Below are 19,339 nucleotides of genomic sequence, written 5' to 3'. Positions count from 1 at the left end.
GGGGCAGCAGTGATAGGCACAGGTGTTTGAACATCTGGGAAAAGCAGAAGAGATCTTTCCAGTCTAAGAAACCCATGTATTAACTCCCGCCAATCTCTTCCTCAATTTCAGAAGCAGAATTTCTCTGTTTGCATACCCCTTTTACATGCATCCTTTTAGTACTGAAAGGTGACCTGAGAGACCCTAAGAATTGAGGAAGACAGACAGGCAGACAGACTCAATAAAAATGGGCACAAGTGACTAACCACACCATTCAGAACCACAGACTCTTGCTTGCCTCTCCAGGTAAAGCTGGCTGTAAAAATGAGATTTCACCCTCCTTTTGGCATTTTGGAAGTGTTTTTTTTTCCAAATCATTTTATTTATTTTTTTAAAATGTTTATTTATTTATTTTGAGAGAGAGTGCGGCAATGTGCACATGAGCTGGGGAAGAAGAGAGAGAGAGGAGAGAGACAATCCCAAGCAGACTCTGCACTGTCAGTGCAGAGCCCAACGTGGGGCTTGAACTCATGAACCATGAGATCATGACCTGAGCAGAAATCAAGGGTCAGACACTTAACCAACTGAGCCACCTAGGTGGCCCTCCAATTCATTTTAATGTGAAGATTTGCTTGCTTTAAAGTGTTCAAAAAGACAGCTGGAGAAGTACAAAGCAGTATTCAGAGCATTCTGAAGTCTCGTCTCATGGTCAAGGTAGGAGTGGAACCTGATGTTCTTTCATTCACTCACTGGGAAGTTATAACTGATGAATTTTAGGCTCTTTCTCTGCCCAGGCACCACCATTTCTTCGACAGCTTTGAAAAGAGCTGATAATACAGAGAGGAGATGAGGAAATAAAGAAAATTCTTCCCTGGGAAAATAAACAAGTCTCTCTCTCTCTCTCTCTCTCTTTTTTAGGTGATCAGTGACAATCAGATCAAGTTTATTTCAAGGCCTGGAAAATCACAAATTATCTGGCTCAGAGTGATTATGCCATCCGTAGAATGCTGAGAAAAACCTGAGAAGTCAGGGCCATGCTCTATTTGGGGAGGGGAAAGGAAGTCCCATTTTCCTGTTTCCTTTAGTGAAAAAGTAAAAAACGTGTTGAGACACCCCTCTTCGGCTGCTGAAATCTGAGGCTAATCCCAGGTGGAACCTAGGGAGATCAGGACATTTCTACTCCAATGATTGTTTGACAGGTAGGGGACTAGCACTCTGAAGTCACTGCATCGACCAAACCTTTTCCTACAGAGCCAGGAACTGGGCCACCTGTTTGAGCTCACCTCTCTGCGACCTCCCCTTCCAACACAGCTCCCCAGAGCCACATCTGGAGTCCAGCTGAGTTCAGAGGCTGGAAGGGTTTATCACACCCATCCTCCTCCAATTTCCAGAGGTGTAGGGGAGAGGTGATCACCAAGGCAACGGAGGGACCCCCTCCCCCACCTCCTGGGTCACCCTCTCAGACGAGGAACATACGGAGAATGAGGTTAAGGGACCCCTATGCCAGCAAGCATCTCTAAAAGGGTGCTGCCCATCCATTTCTTTAGGATTCAAGGGGCCATTCTAATACTACTAGCCAGTGATGCTACTATAAAATAGATACGTCAAGAACAGGGGCCTTTTCTATCTTGTTCAAACTGCATTTCGACTGCCTAGCCCACGCCTGACACAAGTGGGAATTCAGTACTTGTTAAGGGAACATGGGAACAGGAGAACAGTGCCCCTTGGAGCACAGTCTTCCTGGTAACACTCATGGTCTGCATCCATCAGCTGTCTTTCTTCCACCTCTCACTCCCTTTTCCTTAATCTAAGCCTCCCTCCTCATTACACTTGGAAGGCAGAGAGCATGTCTAAGATAGGGGGACTCTGCACAGGACTGTACTCATTCCCAGGTGTTTTGGTCTACGAGGGCCACCATAACAAAATACCATGGGCTGAATGGTTTAAACAACAGAATTGATTTTCCGATAGTTCCAAACGCCGAAAGTCCAAAATAAAGGTGTCTACGGTGTTGGGTCCTGGTGACACTTCTCTCCTGGGCTTGTAGATAGCCACCTTTCACTATGTCCTCATCTGCCATTTTCTGTGTGAACACAGAGACAGAGACAGAAAGAGATATATCCGGCGTCTTTTCTTCTTATAAGAACGCCAGTCCTATTGGATTAGGGCCCCACCCTCATGACTTCATTTAACCTTAATGACCTCCTTAAAGGACCTATCCCCAAATACGGTCACACTGAAGATAAGAACTTCAACCTATTTTTGAATGAATTTGGGTGGGGGTGGGGGTACACAATTCAGTCCACAACACAATTCAGGAAAGAGGAGCCCTGCCCTATAGTCCCACACTCTAGAAGGCAACACTGGATAGCCTTCCTCGGGTTGAGCCCCTCCTCAGAGCATGAGAAATCTGAAAGGTCACGGGATCATGCCCACACAGAGCTGATATTCCACCTTCTGGACCATGTTCTGGGTACCTGGGACCCCAGAAGTTCCTTCCCAAGGGAGGGCCATGCCTCTCACTCAGGGAGTGGCCAAGGGGCAGCTATTTGTGGGGAACAGAAACACAGCTTGGAACCGTTGCGCTGGGGTGCCCATACACATCTCTGCAAGGTATGGGAAGGAGTCTGGGCAGGAAGCAGAAAGTGGGTAAACCAGGAGCCAGGGGTCAGGGTCGAGGGCTGAGGGCAGTTTGCCACAAGCCACCATATTATGGCAAGGTACTCTGAGGAGTCTGAGAGTTCTACCTGACCCTGGCCTTCCGGCCTCAGTGTTCTTTGGAAAACTTAAAAGGCCTTTACTGGTGGGGCTGGTGGGTTAGGGTGCTTTGCAGACCGCGTTTGCCAGTTTGGACTGAGTAGAGTAAATAGAAAGCTTGAGATCACTGCCTTCAGGCCCTTCCGGAAGCATCTAGATGGGGGGATTAGAGAGGGGAAATAGGGAAGGGCTCAGGAAGACCACTGGTAGGAGATAAAGGGTCTCCTTCTACCCCCTCCACCTACCCATATATACACACACAGAATACAGATATTTTTCTGTGGATTTCTCAATTAATTGGAAAGGAGGATAAGGGTGTGAACATGAGTATTGTCATTACAAAGGCTTATTTCTTGATACAGAAGGATAGTACATATTTATTTAATACTTTCTGAGCTTCATGCATAGATTTTAAATATTTAGATGTGATATGTGGGCCTCCATTGTACTCTCCCCTCTGACACAGCAAATACTATGAGTGCACCTAAACTTATATGCCAGTTTGTCCTGGGACAGTCCCAGTTTATGACCGATATCTCTCAGTATTATTAATACCACCACACTTTAACTCTCAAAAGTGTCCTGATTTGAAACAATAAATGATATGCCCCCCCCAACTAAGAAAGACAACACTAACCCAGAAGTTGGGGAACAGACCAGTAAGAGAATGGTCTAGAAGCATGAAATAGTGGGTCCAACTCTGAATTGGCTACAAGATGTATAAGATATATAAGACATGATTCCTCCAAGGAGTTGGCTGATTATGCATAGGACACAAGACTTACACTTTGCTTTCCCTGGAGAACAATACAGGGAAATGCACAGATGGCATTGAGTGCTTAATTAACCAGGGCCCAAATATATGGTGCAGATGATGAAAGAACTATGACTTTGTCCACGGGATTCTCCAAACTAAGGTTTCTGGGCTGGAGCCGAGAAAATGTTGGGACACTCATTCAACCATAGGAATAATAATGCAAAAACAACACAAATATGTATGTATATCTAAAGCAAACAACAAAAGAAGTTCATGAAACTTTCTTAGCACCTCCCAGAGCCCTGGGTCAAGGGCTGGGCAAAGGCTTGGGGTGTTTTCCTTTCCTGCATCCACATCCTTATTTCCAGTTAGCACTCCTGTCACATCACTTCCTGGGGACAGGAGCGTGCAGAAGCTTGAACACAAGTGAGGACCAGATGGACAGCTTCACTGACCTTGCTTCTGCCCCTGTAGCCCCTCAACTCCCTTCTCCAGATGCTGACGCCTATATGTCCCGAGCTCATTAAGTCTCTGCAGCTCAATCACCTCTATGGCATCTTGTTCCATGTGCTGTTTGTCTTTCCCATGAAGCACCTGCCACATGGACACATCCACCTGTAGTTAGCGTCACCACCCTGAGTTCGCAGATCATCCCCTCTCTTCTTGTGCCACTAGGGAGTGCAATTCCTGCTGGGATTTCTATTATTTTAATGATGTTTAACATTAAATATTCAAGATATTTCATTACATTAAATATTTAATATTTTTAAAAAATAAATCAAAATATTCTCCTAAAAACAACAATCAAAATGTACAAAAATGAACATAGTAAAAAGTCTCGTCTACTGAAGTGTTGTGTCTTCTCTTCAGAGATGTTTGCTTCCCCCCCCCCCCTTTTTCATCTTCTTTCTAATCTTCTGCCTCCTGGTTGCCCTTTAAACACACACGCATACACTCGCACTCACACACACAAATGGGAACATAGAAAAATATATTGCTCCGCATTTTTTTCTTAATAATTTCTAACATTGTAGAATAGTTCGAAATGTCTAGATGTGTTGCAAAAGTAGTATGGAGAATTCTCACAAACCCTACACACAGTGTCCTCTACTATTAACATCTTAATATTAGTAAGGTACCTTTGTCACCATTAGTGAACCAACACTGATACGTTATTGTTAATAAAAGTCCATACCTTATTCAAATTTCCTTAGCTTTCACCTAACATCCTCTTTTCTGCTGTAAGATCCTATCTAGGACACCACATTGCATTTAGTTGTCATGTCTTCTTAGGCTCCTCTTGGCTGTACCCGTTTCTCAGACTTCCTTGGTTTTGGCGACCTTGACAGTATAGAGGGGGTACTTGTCAGGTATTTTTGTAGAAAGTCTCTTAGCTGGGATTTCTCTGATGATTTTCTCATGTCCAGGCTGTGGTTATGGATTTGGGGAGGAAGGCCACAGAAATAAACTGCCATTTTCATATGAAAAGTATAACCTATCAGTATAACTTGGCATTCCTGATGTTAACCTTGATCACCTGGTCGATGGAGTGTTTGTCAGATTTCTCCACCACAAATTTATTCATTTTCCTTCCTTTCCTTCCTGCACTGTTTGCAAAAAAGTCACTCCATACCTCTTCCTTGAGGACAAAATATGTGAATAAATTATTTGGAATTCCGTACGGGAGGGTTGTCTCCTTTCCTCCATTTATTTATTCAGTCATTTATCAACAGTAGTAAGGACCCATGGATATTTGCTTTATAGTTTGTATTATGATCTGGATTAGTCAGATTAGTCTGCCACAACAAAATACCATAGACTGGGGGGCTTGAACAACAGAAATTCATTTTCTCACAATTCTGGGGACTGGAACACCCAAGGTTAAGGTGGGTTGGTTCGGTTTCTGGTGAGAGGTCCCTTCCTGGCTAGTAGACATCCACCTTCTCACTGCGTCCTCATAGTAGAGAGAGAACAAACTGTCTCCGGTTTTTTCTAAGGACACAAATCCTATCAGGTCAAGACCCTACCTGTATGACCTCACTGAACTTCAATTATTTCCCAAAGACCCTATTTCCAAATACAGTTACACTGAGAATTAGGGCTCCAAATTACGAATTGAGGAGTGACACAGTTCAGGCCATGGCATAATCTAATACTACTTTATTTATTTTGTTCCTCAAATTGTTCCAGTTTGGGCCAATGAGAACTCTCTCAGTTAATGCCTGTGTTTCTTGAATACAATCATAACCATTGTGGGTTCTTAGCTTTGCCCATTACTTTTTTCATTTAATAATCCATTTTAGAAATCATCCTCTACTAAAATCTTTCTCATTGAACTTACATTTGAGAATGTATTGAATGCTATTGAACAGTCATTTTACTAACCAGTGTCTCGTTAATGGATATTTAGTTCAGTCATTAGAATCAGTACAGTGATGAGTAACATAGTATGTATGTTAGTATATTATCAGACAAATTCCTGGATGTGAATTGCTGGGTTGGAAGGATATGTGTTTGTTCTTCTGATGGATATTACCTTAGATACTATGAAGGACACCATTAAGTGTCCTTCAGTGAGGTGGCACCAGTGTACGTTTCCATAAGTGACAGATGGGAAATGTCTGTTTTCCCTCCAACTTTGCCCATATAGTATGTAATTAAATGTCATGATTTTTCAACCATTTTGGATTTATTTTTGTGCGTGGAATAAGAAAGTGGGCCAGGTTCATTCTTCTGCATGTTCCTGTCCAGTTTTCCAATACCATTTGTTGAAGAGACTGTCATTTTTCCATTGGCTATTCTTTCTGCTTTGTCAAAGATGAGTGGACCATATAGTCATGGGTCCCCTTCTGAGTTTTCTATTCTGTTCCACTGATCTATGTGTCTGTTGTTGTGCCAGTACCATACTGTCCTGCTGACTACAGCTTTGTAATATAGCTTAAAATTCAGAATTGTAATGCCTCCAGTTTTGTTTTCCTGTTTCAGAATTGCTTTGGCTATTAGGGGTCTTTTGTGGCTCTATACAAATTTTGGGACTGTTTGTTGTAGCTCTGTGAAAAGTGTTGGTGATATTTTGATAGGGATACATTAAATGTGTATATTGCTTTGGGGTAGTATAGACATTTTAACAATATTTGTTCTTCCAATCCATGACCATGGAATCCTTCTCCATTTCTTTGTGTCTTCTTGAATTTCTTTCATAAGTGTTCTACAGTTTTCAGAGTACAGATCTTTTACCTCTTTAATTAGGTTTATTCCTTGGTATCTAATTGCAAATGGGATTGATTCCTTGATTTCTTTTTCTGCTGCTTCATTATTGGTGCATGAATGAAAGACCTAAATGTGAGGTAGGAAACACCTAAATCTAAGACAGGAAACCATCAAAATTCTAGAGGAGAATGCAGCAGGAACCTCTTCGACCTCAGCCAGAGCAACTTCTTAGTAGACACACAGCCAGAAGCAAGGAAAACAAAAGCAAAATGAATTATTGGGACTTCATCAAAATAAAAAACTTCTTTATGGCACGGGAGAAGATATTTGCAAATGACATATTTGATAAAGGATTAGTATCCAAAATCTATAAAGAACTTATCAAACTCAACACCAAAAAAAACAAATAACCCAGTTAAGAAATGAAGAGATGAATAGACACTTTTCCAAGGAAGACATCCAGATGGCTAACAGACAGATGAAAAGATGCTCAATGTCACTCATCATAAGGGACACACAAATCAAAACCACCATGAGATACTATCTCACACTGGTCAGAATGACTAAAATAAACAACACACACAAAAAAACAACAGGTGTTGGCAATGCAGAGAAAAGGCAATGCAAAGAAAGAGGGCTCCCTTTGTTTGTTGGTGGGAATGCAAACTGGTGCAGCCACTCTGGAGAACAGTATGGAGGTTCCTTGAAAAACTAAAAACAGAACTATCCCATAACCCAGCAGTTGCACCACTATTTACCCAAAGGATACAAAAATACACATTTGAAGGGGTACATGCACCCCAATGCTTATAGCAGCATTATCAACTGTAGCCAAACTATGGAGAGCACCCAGACGACTGATGAATGGCTAGAGAAGATGTGGTATAAATATACAATGGAATATTACTTGGCCATCAAAAAGAATGAAATCTTGCCATTTGTAACAAGATGAATGGAGCTAGAATGTATTATACTAAGCAAAATAAGTCAATCAGAGAAAGACAAATACTGCATGATTTCACTCATATGTGGAATTTAACAAACAAAACAGATACTTTATGGAAAGAGGGGGAAAAGAGGAGAGAGAGGGAAATAAACCCAAAAAGACTCTTAATGACAGAGAAAAAACTGCAGGTTGAGGAGGGAGGTGGGTGGGTGGGGGATGGCTAGATGGGTGATGGGTATTAAGGAGGGCACTTGTTGTGATGAGCACTGGTGTTGTATGTAAGTGGGGGAATCACTGAATTCTACTCCTGAAACCAATATTACATTGTATGTTAACTAACTGAAATTTGAATTTAAATGAAATTTAAAAAATTAAATGTCATGATTTTTCACAGGTCTTCAAGGTCTACAGTTTGGATGACCCTAGAGAAAAAGACCCCAGCGCTCATTCTGATCACTCACTGCAACTTCTAAGAAGTGAGACTCTGTGTTCTGAGGTGCCTTAACAAGAGACCTCCACCAGGAGCCTTCCTCTGAATACCTCCCTGTGGGATCAGGTACATTCACCAGCTGACTGGGAAGGAAGGTCTATCTGACCATCACAACCTCAGAATGGCAGAGCTGGATGGCATCTCAGAGGTCATCTGGCCCAGACTCCTTGTTTTACAATGACAGGCATGACGTGTTCAAGATCATATCGCTGGTCAGTGCCAAAGCCTTGACCAGAATACACCTCTTCCAGTTCTTAGTTGGGAGAGCTCTTCCTGATGCCTGCTTTCACTTGGAATCTAGCTCTTGCTTTCAGTAAGCGTCTGGATTTCACTACAGCAGGGAAACCAACTGATCTAAAAGAGTGAGATCTATCCAGTGAGGACTGTTTCCCCTCCCCCAAATAAGGCATTAACTTAATCAGAGACCTGGAGTCAGACTTTCTTTGCTATATGACTTGGGATAAAGTCACAGGATGTATGATGTTGGAGTATGAAGCATGATGTTGATAAAAATCAAAGAGTTGCATCTTGCCTATCTGACAGAGTAGGTAACAATGCCAAGTAAGTAAGTTCACATAGGTACATCTGAAATTTGACTAATAATGAAATTTCTACTTGTTGTGACTGAAACGATTACTTCTGGCTGGTGCTAAAAAGCAAGCAGTTGACAAGTTTTTCTTTGAGGGGTTCTAATTTCACTTCCCCCTTCTTGGGCAACCCAAAACTACATACAACAACATTCCCATCTTGCTTTCTCATTCCTGCCCTCTCCCTTTCTGTTTTCTCCTCTGTTCCTCTCCCAACCTCTTTTCCCATGGTAACTTTGTGCAGATCACCTCCCTTCCCTGGACTTCATTGCCCTTATTTATACAAGGAAGGGACTGCAATGGATGACTGTGAGTTCCCTTCTGGTCCTGAGATTCCATGATGACCTTACATGCCACTTCCACCTTATTTTCTCCAATGCCCAATAACACAAGAATTGTCTTCACAATGTGCTGGAAGCCTAAAAGTTTCTTCCTTGAAGAGATGTCTAGAAAAGTATGCTTTTGAACATGATGTGGTAGGCTCTCTAATCCATTCTGGCCAGGTCACCTCCAAAGTACTGGGATCAGTTCATAGGCTCCTTAATTAGAGATTGGCATTGTCCAACAAGCGAATCTAAAGGAGGGGAGTAGCAGGGATCCAAATGCATTACAACCCTACCAGTTGTTCAAATACAGCTGAACTGGTTATTAGAATTGAAATGCCTCTTTACAGGTTGGTAAACACTCACCATCCCAAGGATCCAGAGTGACACCCTGTTCTGATCACCTCTTATTCACCCACTTGTGAGGGACAGATCTAACCCCCCCCACACACACACCCAAACACACAAAAAGTAGTCTGAGGTGACCGAACACATAACACCCAACACTGGGGAGATAAGATTCACAGCAGTTTATTAGTCACACACACTCACAGCCCAGAAGAAGACATACATGCCTTACAGGACCACATGGGAGTTGCACTTGGGGAAAGGGTGAACAAGCAGGAGCTGTGCACAGCAGGCTTTGCAGTAACAAGATGGGGAGTGCCCCCTGGTTCCCATAGGAGGATGCAATTTGTTTGCTTGAATACTTTTGGGGACTAGCAGGGAACTAAAGCTCATTAGGTTGCAGTTCAGTTGATCTAGCTGATAGAGTAACTAGCCAGGTGGGGAGTCTTTATGTGGAGTGTAGAGCATCTGATAAGAACAGAATAACTCATATTTAGGCCTTTGGAGCCCTGTGAGGCTCAAAGATATCAAGGCAGTACAAGAATTTTAGGCCTTGGAATATATACTCCTTCTTACCTCCTAGGCTCAGTCCCAAGATGAGTCTGGCCCTCCCCATGCATGATTTAGCAGCCAAAGTATTAATGCTTGGTGACGCAGAAAGCTCCAGTTCATGATCCCACACAAAGGCTGCCTGATGTCTTATTTCTTTGGTCAGTGCCCATGCTTTATCAGTTGTGACATACCTTAAATACCATCCCTTGCCCCATTAACACATAATAGAACACTTTGACTCAGTGTCCTTTTCTTTCTTCCTCCTTGCCCAAGCGTCCAAGGTTTCCATTCTTCCCATTAACTGCAAAACAGGATTGGCTGAAGTATCCTTACCTCCCTCCTCCCTTCTTCAGAAGTTGTTTCATCCAGTTGGAACTAGAAACAAAGAAAAAGAACTAATTCACTCTGAGTTATTAGTTGTTCACTTGCCGTTTCCAGTTATATGTGTGTTTTAAAAGTAGACTCTGCCTTAATTTAAAGGAAAGGTTGGCAGGGGTGCCTGGGTGACTCAGTCAGTTAAGTGCTGACTTCAGCTCAGGTCATAATGGCAGTTCATGAGTTTGAGCCTCATGTCGGGGTCTGTGCTGACAGCTCAGAGCCTGGAGTATGCTTCCAATCCTGTGTCTCCTTCTCTCTCTCCCACTCCCCTGCTTGTGTTCTGTCTCTCTCCCTCAAAAATAAAATACATATTAAAAATTTTTTAATAACTAACTAAACAAATAAATAAAAGGAGGGGTTGGTAAACCATGGGCCAAACCCAGCTCACATCTGTTTATGTACAACCCTCGGGGAAAGAATGGTGTTTATACTATTAAACGGTTGAATAAAAGAAAAAAAGAAAAAATATGTGACAGAGATCATATGCAGCACGAGAAGCCTAAAATATTTATTATGCCCTAAATAGAAAAAGTTTTCTGGCTCCTGACTTAATGCACAGATTCCCTAATGGTGGGCATTCAAGCATTAGTAATGGTTCAGAGACGTTGATTTTGGAGAGGTGGACTGATTTGAGGAAAAGACAGTAGGGCCTGTCCTCAGATTGTCACAAATTGTGGTGGGTGGTGGGTGCGTCCTGGCCAAGATGGAGTGATGCTCCATGAGACTAAAGTCAAGATCACAGGCTTCTCACTCACTACGGAATGCCAAAATCAGAGATGTGAATGATCAGAAACCAAAACCAGGTAGGGGACAGTTGGTAAGCTCATTAAATGGCAGTCAGAATCTGAGAGTTGAAGACATAAGCATGTTAGGGCAGAGAAGGTAGGTCCTGGGGCAGTTGCCAAAATCACCCTCTGGTATGTACCGTTTCCTTTAAGAGACCAAGAGCCGAAGATCCCATGGGAAATTAGTAGAAGTAGACAACAATGAATGAAACAATGCAACAATGAATGAAGCCACTAAAACTGACTTATGTGAGGACTTAATTTTTGGTTCTGCTTGTACCCTTAGATGCTGGTGAAAAGAACAGGCTCTTAGGGTTTGACAGACATACTCAATTCACCAGTGCTTTTTCTTTGAAATATTAAATGCTAATAAAAGTGGAGCCTGATATCGCTTGGGATCAAGATAAAGAAAATAGATTAAAATAACAACATTACTAAGAACCTTCTTCCCAAAAGGGACTGGGACAGTAAGAATGAGTTTACTGAGTAAGTGGAATTTCTCTTTCTAGAGACACCCCCACAGGAGACTGTTGTAGCCAGAAGCAAGGCCTTCCTGGCACCTGTGACTCCAATGTGGCAAATCTGCCCTCATGGAACCCCAACACGGAGTGCTGGGAAACAAGACTCTGCCAAGTTTCATTGCCTGGCATTTCCACTACGTGCTCGCACGCATCTTTGTTTCTCAGGGAAGACTAATGGGTGGAGTGCTCCGGTCTGGGAGACAGTGGGTGGTAAAAGTTTCCAGGAGAACAGAGACGGGCTGATTGGCTCAGCTGGTTAGAACACGGTGTTAACGAGGCCAGGTCGTACCCTGGTCCCCCACCACACCCAGCCAGCAGTCTCCATTCCGGGATCACAGACTACTCCTCACCAGGAAAGGAGGGGCCGAGAGAGAGAGAGAGTGTGGGGATAATTCCATGCAAAATGGTCCTGTCTGCTGAAACAAGAATTTTCTTGATAGAAACTTCTAGGCATCTTCTTCACATATAGCATCCCTCCTTCATTTGGGGGCCATGATCACATCGAGGCCCTGTATCAGTTAGTTTGAGCTGCATAACAAACTGTCTCAAAAATTATTGGCTTAAATCAACAACCATTTATTTAACTCACAGTTCTTTGGGTCAACAGTTCTTCTGGTCTATCCCCGGTCAGTTAACCTTGCCTGAGTTTGCCGATGCATCTATAATCAGCTAGAGGGTCAGCTGGGGGCTGGATGACTGAGGATGGCCCTGCTCACATGATCTGACAGTTGCTGAGCTGCCAGTCAGGGCTATGGGGGCGATGGCCCTACATGTCTCTTGTCCTCCAGCAGGCTAGCTCAACTTTCTTCACACGGCTTTGATGGCAGAGGATAAGCTCCCACACATACTGGTATCTAAAAGTTACCAAAACATTGACTTAGATTTATTCCAGAAACATAAGTGCGAAGGTAATATGACTACACTTTAAGTGAATGCTAGTTATTTTAATGTATTAGAAACTATACTAAGTGCTTTACACACATTCTCTCATTTAATCCTATGAGGTAGGCAGTACAGAGCTTGTGCAAATTCACCCTGCTATCAAGAGGCAGAGCCAATATCCAAATTCTAAACTTAAACCACCGTAACACGCCATTACAACTCATGCATTTGGGGAATAACACGCCTCTCCCAACAATACCACCATTGTTCAAAACCTTACTGGAAATCCCTCTCATCAAATCAAGAGCCTTGACAACCCCGAGGCAATTGGACAGAATAGGGATTGCTTCCTGTAGCTGCTGGATGGGAATTTTATTTGGCTCTGAAGCAACAGATGACTAAGATGAATGATCCAGCCGGGTGATTTGGGATGGCAAACCGAAGATGAGAAAGCAAGAGGATTCAGTCGCAGGGATGGAAGGTCATGCGTGCCACCTAATCTTTTTAGGGTTGCAATGGGGATGTTTGGCTCTTGCTCACAATGCCAAGTCTGCTTAGTGTCTCTGAAACTTTGGGAAAACTCCCTCTTCTTTCCATGTTTCAGTTTTCTTCTCTGTGATAAGAAGCTTAGCCTGTATGGTTTCCATGATCCTTCCAATTTGAGAAATCGGTGATTCTACTATATATTGTTCCTCGGAAGACACAATTTTACCGAAAAAGAATGCAAATTTCTCACCTTCAAAATAAAGACACGACTTTGCTACCACCCCACTTGAGAGTGTGGAGGAGACGGAGGAGATGCTATTTAGGGATGGTCCAGATTCCTGTGAAAATGGGGATTCGGGGAGAGTGGAAACATTATATTCATGCCAGGAACTCGGACTTAACTATTGAAAGTCTTGCTTCCCAACCCTCCACACACCATAAATTTTATCATTTATCCATTGACTTTCCTGAGCCAGAACGAGTCTAGGTAAAGTAGTATATGACATCCTTCGTATTCCCATTCAGATGTCTGAGGTTTCTTTTTCCTTTGGTCAAATCTGATTTGTAGTTCTTCTCGGTTAATACCCCCAGAGTGCTCCGGGCTGCGTTCTGCCTGGATGTTACATAAATAAAAGTGTGTGATATTGCAAGGATGAGCAGTACTGGGAAGTCAGCAGGGACTGAGACGCCGAGGACAGGATGAGCCATTCCATTTCCCCACTTCCCCGACCTTGTTCTTGCCCTCCTGCAAAGCCTTAGGAAGGCCTCATGGGGGGAGTTTGAACTCCTTCCCACCCAATCCTGCTGGTTCCAGCTCCTCAATAGCTCTGCACAGCTGCTTCTAGTTAAGTGTCTGTTTACGTTGTTGGCCTATGTGTGCTTGTGTATGGTGTGTGTGTGCCTTATCGCCCTGCTTCTCCAGCTATCCAAGGACCCCAGCAAATCCACTCGGGCTCATTTGGAACCTCAGGTGGAAGGAATCAAAAAGCAACATAATGTTCAAATTCAGGAAGCATTTACAAAGGCTGTATTTCACACAGCATGCTCTCTGTCATTCATCAATTCAAGGGAAGTTAGAATTAAAGAACAGGGATGCAAAGATTTGAATCTCTCTGGGCTCCAAACGAGTAAATTTTACTATCGGAGTAAAATTAAATTAAAACTTTTTCTTTTTCAAGGTTTGTCAATGACTAATTTAAGACCCATCCCTGACTTCACCCATCATTTTATTTATTTGTTCATTCATTCACTCAACAAACATTTGTTAAGTCTCTCCACGTGCACCACACTGCTCAAAGCCATGCAGGAGATACAAAGATGTGTTTTATTCCCTCTGAGTGGAGCAGTGTCCCTCCAAGCCAATGGGCTTGGCTAGGCTATGGAAGGCCTTTTGCACTTGTCTTCAACTTGAGATCAGTCTGAACACAGGGTGAAATCACCAGTGTCCCTGGCAGGGGAGGGACCCTATTCCACACCCAACACATCATCCTAAATGGTAGGCTTTTAACACAGTCTTATTCAATAGTGAGACGGGTCTCTGTCAAGGTTTATATAATCAGTGCTGCAAAATTCAGATTCTTTGCCTCTTCAAGGTCAGTCAGCAAGCCTGGTGAGATCCTGCAAACAAGTTTGAAAGGGCTTACTGTCCACAGACATGCTCCCCATTCTGTCTGCCATAGTTGCCAAGTGGTGTTTTTCTATTTTCATCATCCTTTCTATATTTGTTAGTTGACTTCCTAATGTAAGGAAGAGCTTTCCCTTCTGCTCATTGAACTCATCAGTGGGCTCTTGTTTTATTCAAGAGGCTTTACTCCTTCACCATCATAATTTATTTCAATGTCCAAACTGTCCCAGAGCTTCCCAGTGGAAGCTTTTACAAGGTGGTTTCTATATTCTTTTTGACTTCTCTTCTTCATTCACTGGGCACCTTCTTACTTTATGAAACAAAAAGATATTTCAGACTCATCTGGTTCCTTCTAGCCATGGAATCAGCCATTTCTTCAGAGTCTTAATTCCTTTTAGTAGAGAATGGTATTGAGAAACCAAGATCTGGAAGGCATATGTGCTTAATACTACTGGGATTTATTGGTTTTATGCCCCTTAAGAGAAAAGAGCTATGAAATAGAGGTATGTACACACACACACACACACACACACACACACACACGCACATATGCACACACACACATATCTACACCCACGTATATCTCTATATTTATATCCACGTCCATCTCTCTGTCTCTTTCTTTTCGTCTTTGTTTCTGTCTCTCTCTCTGTAATGAATGCCGTGAGTTCCCACGGAGAGCTCCAATTCCAATCCAACACTACTCGATTCATTCATCCGTTCTCCTTATCGTGTTACTTCCTTTTCTGGAAACAAGGATACTGGATCCCATTATTTTTACTATATTTACTTACTTTATCATTACTAAAATTCACACAGACTAGTTTCAGACTTGCTAATCCATGCCTCATGGGAAAAGCAAATCTCGCTCTACAAGCCCAACAATTGTTCAGAATCCTTTCATTGTTTGGCCTAAGCACATATAGTTAAAGAATATTTGAATTAGTTCTTCCTTTAGCATCAGGTTAGAGCACCAGGCTTATTTCCTCTCCTGGGTATCCCTTTGAGATGTTGCCCTGAAACCTTGTTTTAATTATCTCTAAAATAAATGCACATCTCTTCCTGGCACCCTGGTAGTGGTCCTGGAGTCAACACATGTCTCTAGGAAACACCAAGTAAATACACAATACATGCTTGTTTACTCCTCCTCCCCTGAAGTTAATCCAGCAAATAGATTATAGAAATATCCCCATTCCCGCAAATATATTTGCAAGTTTATAGTAAGAGCGTTACTTCCTAAGGCTCTCCATATTCCCATGGCTTCTCTATCTATATGTTTCAATATCAAAATCTTTCTTCTTTTTAGAAAAATCCTAACCCATCTTCCCTCTGAGGGCTTTGCGATACCTGTCTCCCTAAACACATAGCATAGGCCTCCAAATGGACATCTATAGATTTAGAAGCTTGTTTTATATTTATCAAGTTCTCACATTCTCCATCTTCCACACTTAAAAATATTTATTTAATTAAATTTATGAGCCAGAAATTGAGACACATATGGAGTTAAGGGAAGGAAAGAAAGAAAGAAAGAAAAAAAATAGCCCATTCATTCAACTTTTCCCAGCTGCCATTCTTGAATTGGGAGATTTGGCTGAGGTCTCAAGTAATGCCGTGCAATAAAACTTCCATAGGATGCCAAATTTAGGTCCAGCATGAAAAGAAAACAAAATCCCACCTACAAGATAAACTGTTCAACCTGGAAATGGGAGTTTCTTGGGGTCCTGCATTAAAGTCTCACAGTGATGGTTTCTGCAAGGGAGAGAATCAGCCTGCCTTTTGGAGGGTTTCTGAATAGGCAACGTAGAAAGTTTTAGAACACATTCATTTCCCTGAATTGAGACCTGTTTCTCTTGGGGGCTCTGTTTTCTCCTTTTTGGAAAGAATCCACTCTGCCATATCCTGGTGAGAGGAAGGAAGGTTGTGCCTGGGAAATGGGAAGGAGGGGGCCATTCCAGGTGCTAGAGACTTTGCACAATGAGTCCTATTCTTTGCTGTTGGGAATCCATCTTTTCACCAGATGGGCTCTCAAACAGTCCACCTCCTCCTCCAGGTTAGCTCTATGGACTAACCCACCTGAGGATCTGGGTGGGCATTTCCTCAATATAAGTAGAGCCCAAGAGATGTCAAGAGAAGAGGAAGACGAACCTTCCCAGACAAACTGAGTGTTGTACAGTATCGCATATAGTCTAGTTATTTTTATTGTTGCGTCTACATCTATGTACATGGAGACACATATGTCTTTTTATGCTGGAGTTATTGTATATTCCCAGTTTTAAAATGGAAAGTTTTACCTCCTGGGAAACCCTCAGTCCCTCAGTTCTGGGCAAACTAGGGAACTGATCACCTTGTGGTATAGAATTCTTCAAATAGCAAATACTCATTAGATCTCACATGCTTTTATCCCCAAGCTAACAGGCACTGAAACTACATCTTTTTCACCAGTTAGGATTTCTGGCTCATTTCAGGATTCTTCTGGCCTACTATCACAGAGAATATCTTATGACTGTAAATCAATCTTATCCAATCTCCTATAAGCAAGGAACACGGATGCTCCCTTCAAGACAAGACTCTGAAACTAGAGGCCCAGGTGACAGTAACTCAGGTGATCTGCCATGTCAAGTGATGATGAACCTGAGACACCAAAGCCAGAGGTCCCCCTTATAGACCTCGTACAATGAGAAGGACGGTGCCCCTCTGTCTTTCATTTCACTGCTTGAGTATGAAAGGGTTAGGGTTTACATTGAAATAACCCTATCATGCGCACAGGCCTGTGATCACAGGACACACGTGCCCATTTGGATCTGGAAATTCCAACTCAGGTAGTACATTGTGCCTATTTTTCCTACTTCTTATGATTTAGACCTTGGTGCCGTGTCTAGTTTTCAAGTTCAGACTACCCTGTCCCTCACAGCAATTTTCTACTTCGGAATCTATTCTCCCATCCTGAGATTTGTCCTCAGCTGGGGACACCCCAATCCAGCAGACATAGGGTGGGACAACAATCAGGACCCCCCACCCCTTTGTATATCCATGGCTGCATGGACACAAAGAGAAGAGGGCACCCGGATCCGCCTTCCAGGATCACTGAACCACAGAAGAAAATTGTAACTATAGCGGAGAGTAAGGAAGGAGGAACAGAGAAAAGGCTTCCCATGGAATCTTTGCTGCAGGCCTTAAGTCAGCCAGAACGTCTCACTGCATGATATCTTATGGCATATAACGACCACTGTAGTCACTTTGGCTTATTACCGTAGACTGGGAAGCTTAGGCAACAGACACTTATTTCTAACAGTTCTAGAGGCTGGGAAGTCCAAGATCAAAGTGCCAGCCTCTAGAGATCTGGTGTCGGGTGCGGGTACTATGTGTGGTTTGCAGATGGCTGTCTTCTCCATGTGTCCTCATGGTTTGGAGAGCAGAGAGCAAGGCAAACTCACTTGTGTCTCTTATGAGGGCACTAATCCCATCATGAGGGCTTCACCCTCATGCCGTGATTTCCTCCTAAGTGCCCCATCTCCAAATACCTTCCCTCTGGGGATTAGAGTTTCAGCATAAGAAGGATACAAACATTTAATCCATAGCAACCATTCATAAAGGGCTATATTGAAAAGAGGTATAAAGAAGGAGGCAGATAACACCATTTTCTGATAGAAAAAAAAATATATATATATATGACTGTATATCTTGAACTACTAAGTCATTGTCCTGTAGTATTTCATAATTCCCACAATGCTGGCAAAATGACCACTATTGTTCTCATTATTGGTATTAGCATTTGGCAGTTGTATTAACAACAGCTAAGTTTATCTCATAGGTCAGCGTTATGTATCTTCTATGACAATCCTGCAAGAATGGGTGATTGAGGGAATTAAATTGGATAGCTTGAGATACTGATACATTTGTAAAGAAAACATGGAGGCCCAAGAAGTGGCTAGTTTCAAATTTCACAGCTAGGAAATGGTTATTCCCACTTTTATTGAGTCAGGGAGAGCCAGAAACCTCCCTGAAGTCGGCTACCCCACCACTGCGTCGTTTAAACACAGAGACTCTTAAGAGACAGGAGAAAGTCCCAGGGGAAGTGTTGAGAAGAAGCTTTCCAAATGTTAGCGACTAGGGGCATCTCAGGGAAGGAGGAGTTTTAAAGCCATGATAACCTTGCAGAGGTCATTACTATATGGAAGGAAGGTAAAAGCATATCTGTCCGAAAGCTGCTCCCACCTATTTCAGAAGCCAGAAGAAAGTCCCCAAGCTGAAAAGATACTGGAGATGTAATTCTCTACAGATGTCCTTGGCAGCATAATCCTTTGGATGCCTTCTTTTGAATATTTATTTTATAGTTTATTTGAGGTGATAGTCATTGGTAAATGAGGAAACCCTGGGAGAGGCCCTCTGCCTCTCCTCTTGAAAAACAATTTGCATAACCCTCTCTCAGGAAAAGAAAAGTCTCAACAGATCCACCCTCCTTGGAAAGGAATTGAGGGAAAGGGCCCTCAAGCAGGTTCCTTGGAGGTCTCACGTCATCTGTTTGTGCCTGCATCCCCTCCCCCATCCTTGACAACTCCTCGGAATGTTCTCCCTGGGAAACCCAATTTTGTCTATTCTGCTGCATTTCTAGGTACATCTTAGCATCTCCTAAGGACTAGCACTTGAAGCAGCCCTTCAATTATGCAGCCTGCGTAATCAATTTGGTTCTTCTCTGACCTAGGCTCTGTTGATA

The sequence above is a fragment of the Prionailurus viverrinus genome, chromosome C1 (assembly GCF_022837055.1).
Source record: "Prionailurus viverrinus isolate Anna chromosome C1, UM_Priviv_1.0, whole genome shotgun sequence".
NCBI classification, from domain to species: Eukaryota; Metazoa; Chordata; class Mammalia; order Carnivora; family Felidae; genus Prionailurus; species Prionailurus viverrinus.
The sequence above is the reverse complement of the archived record's forward strand: the minus strand, read 5'-3'. Positions refer to the sequence as shown.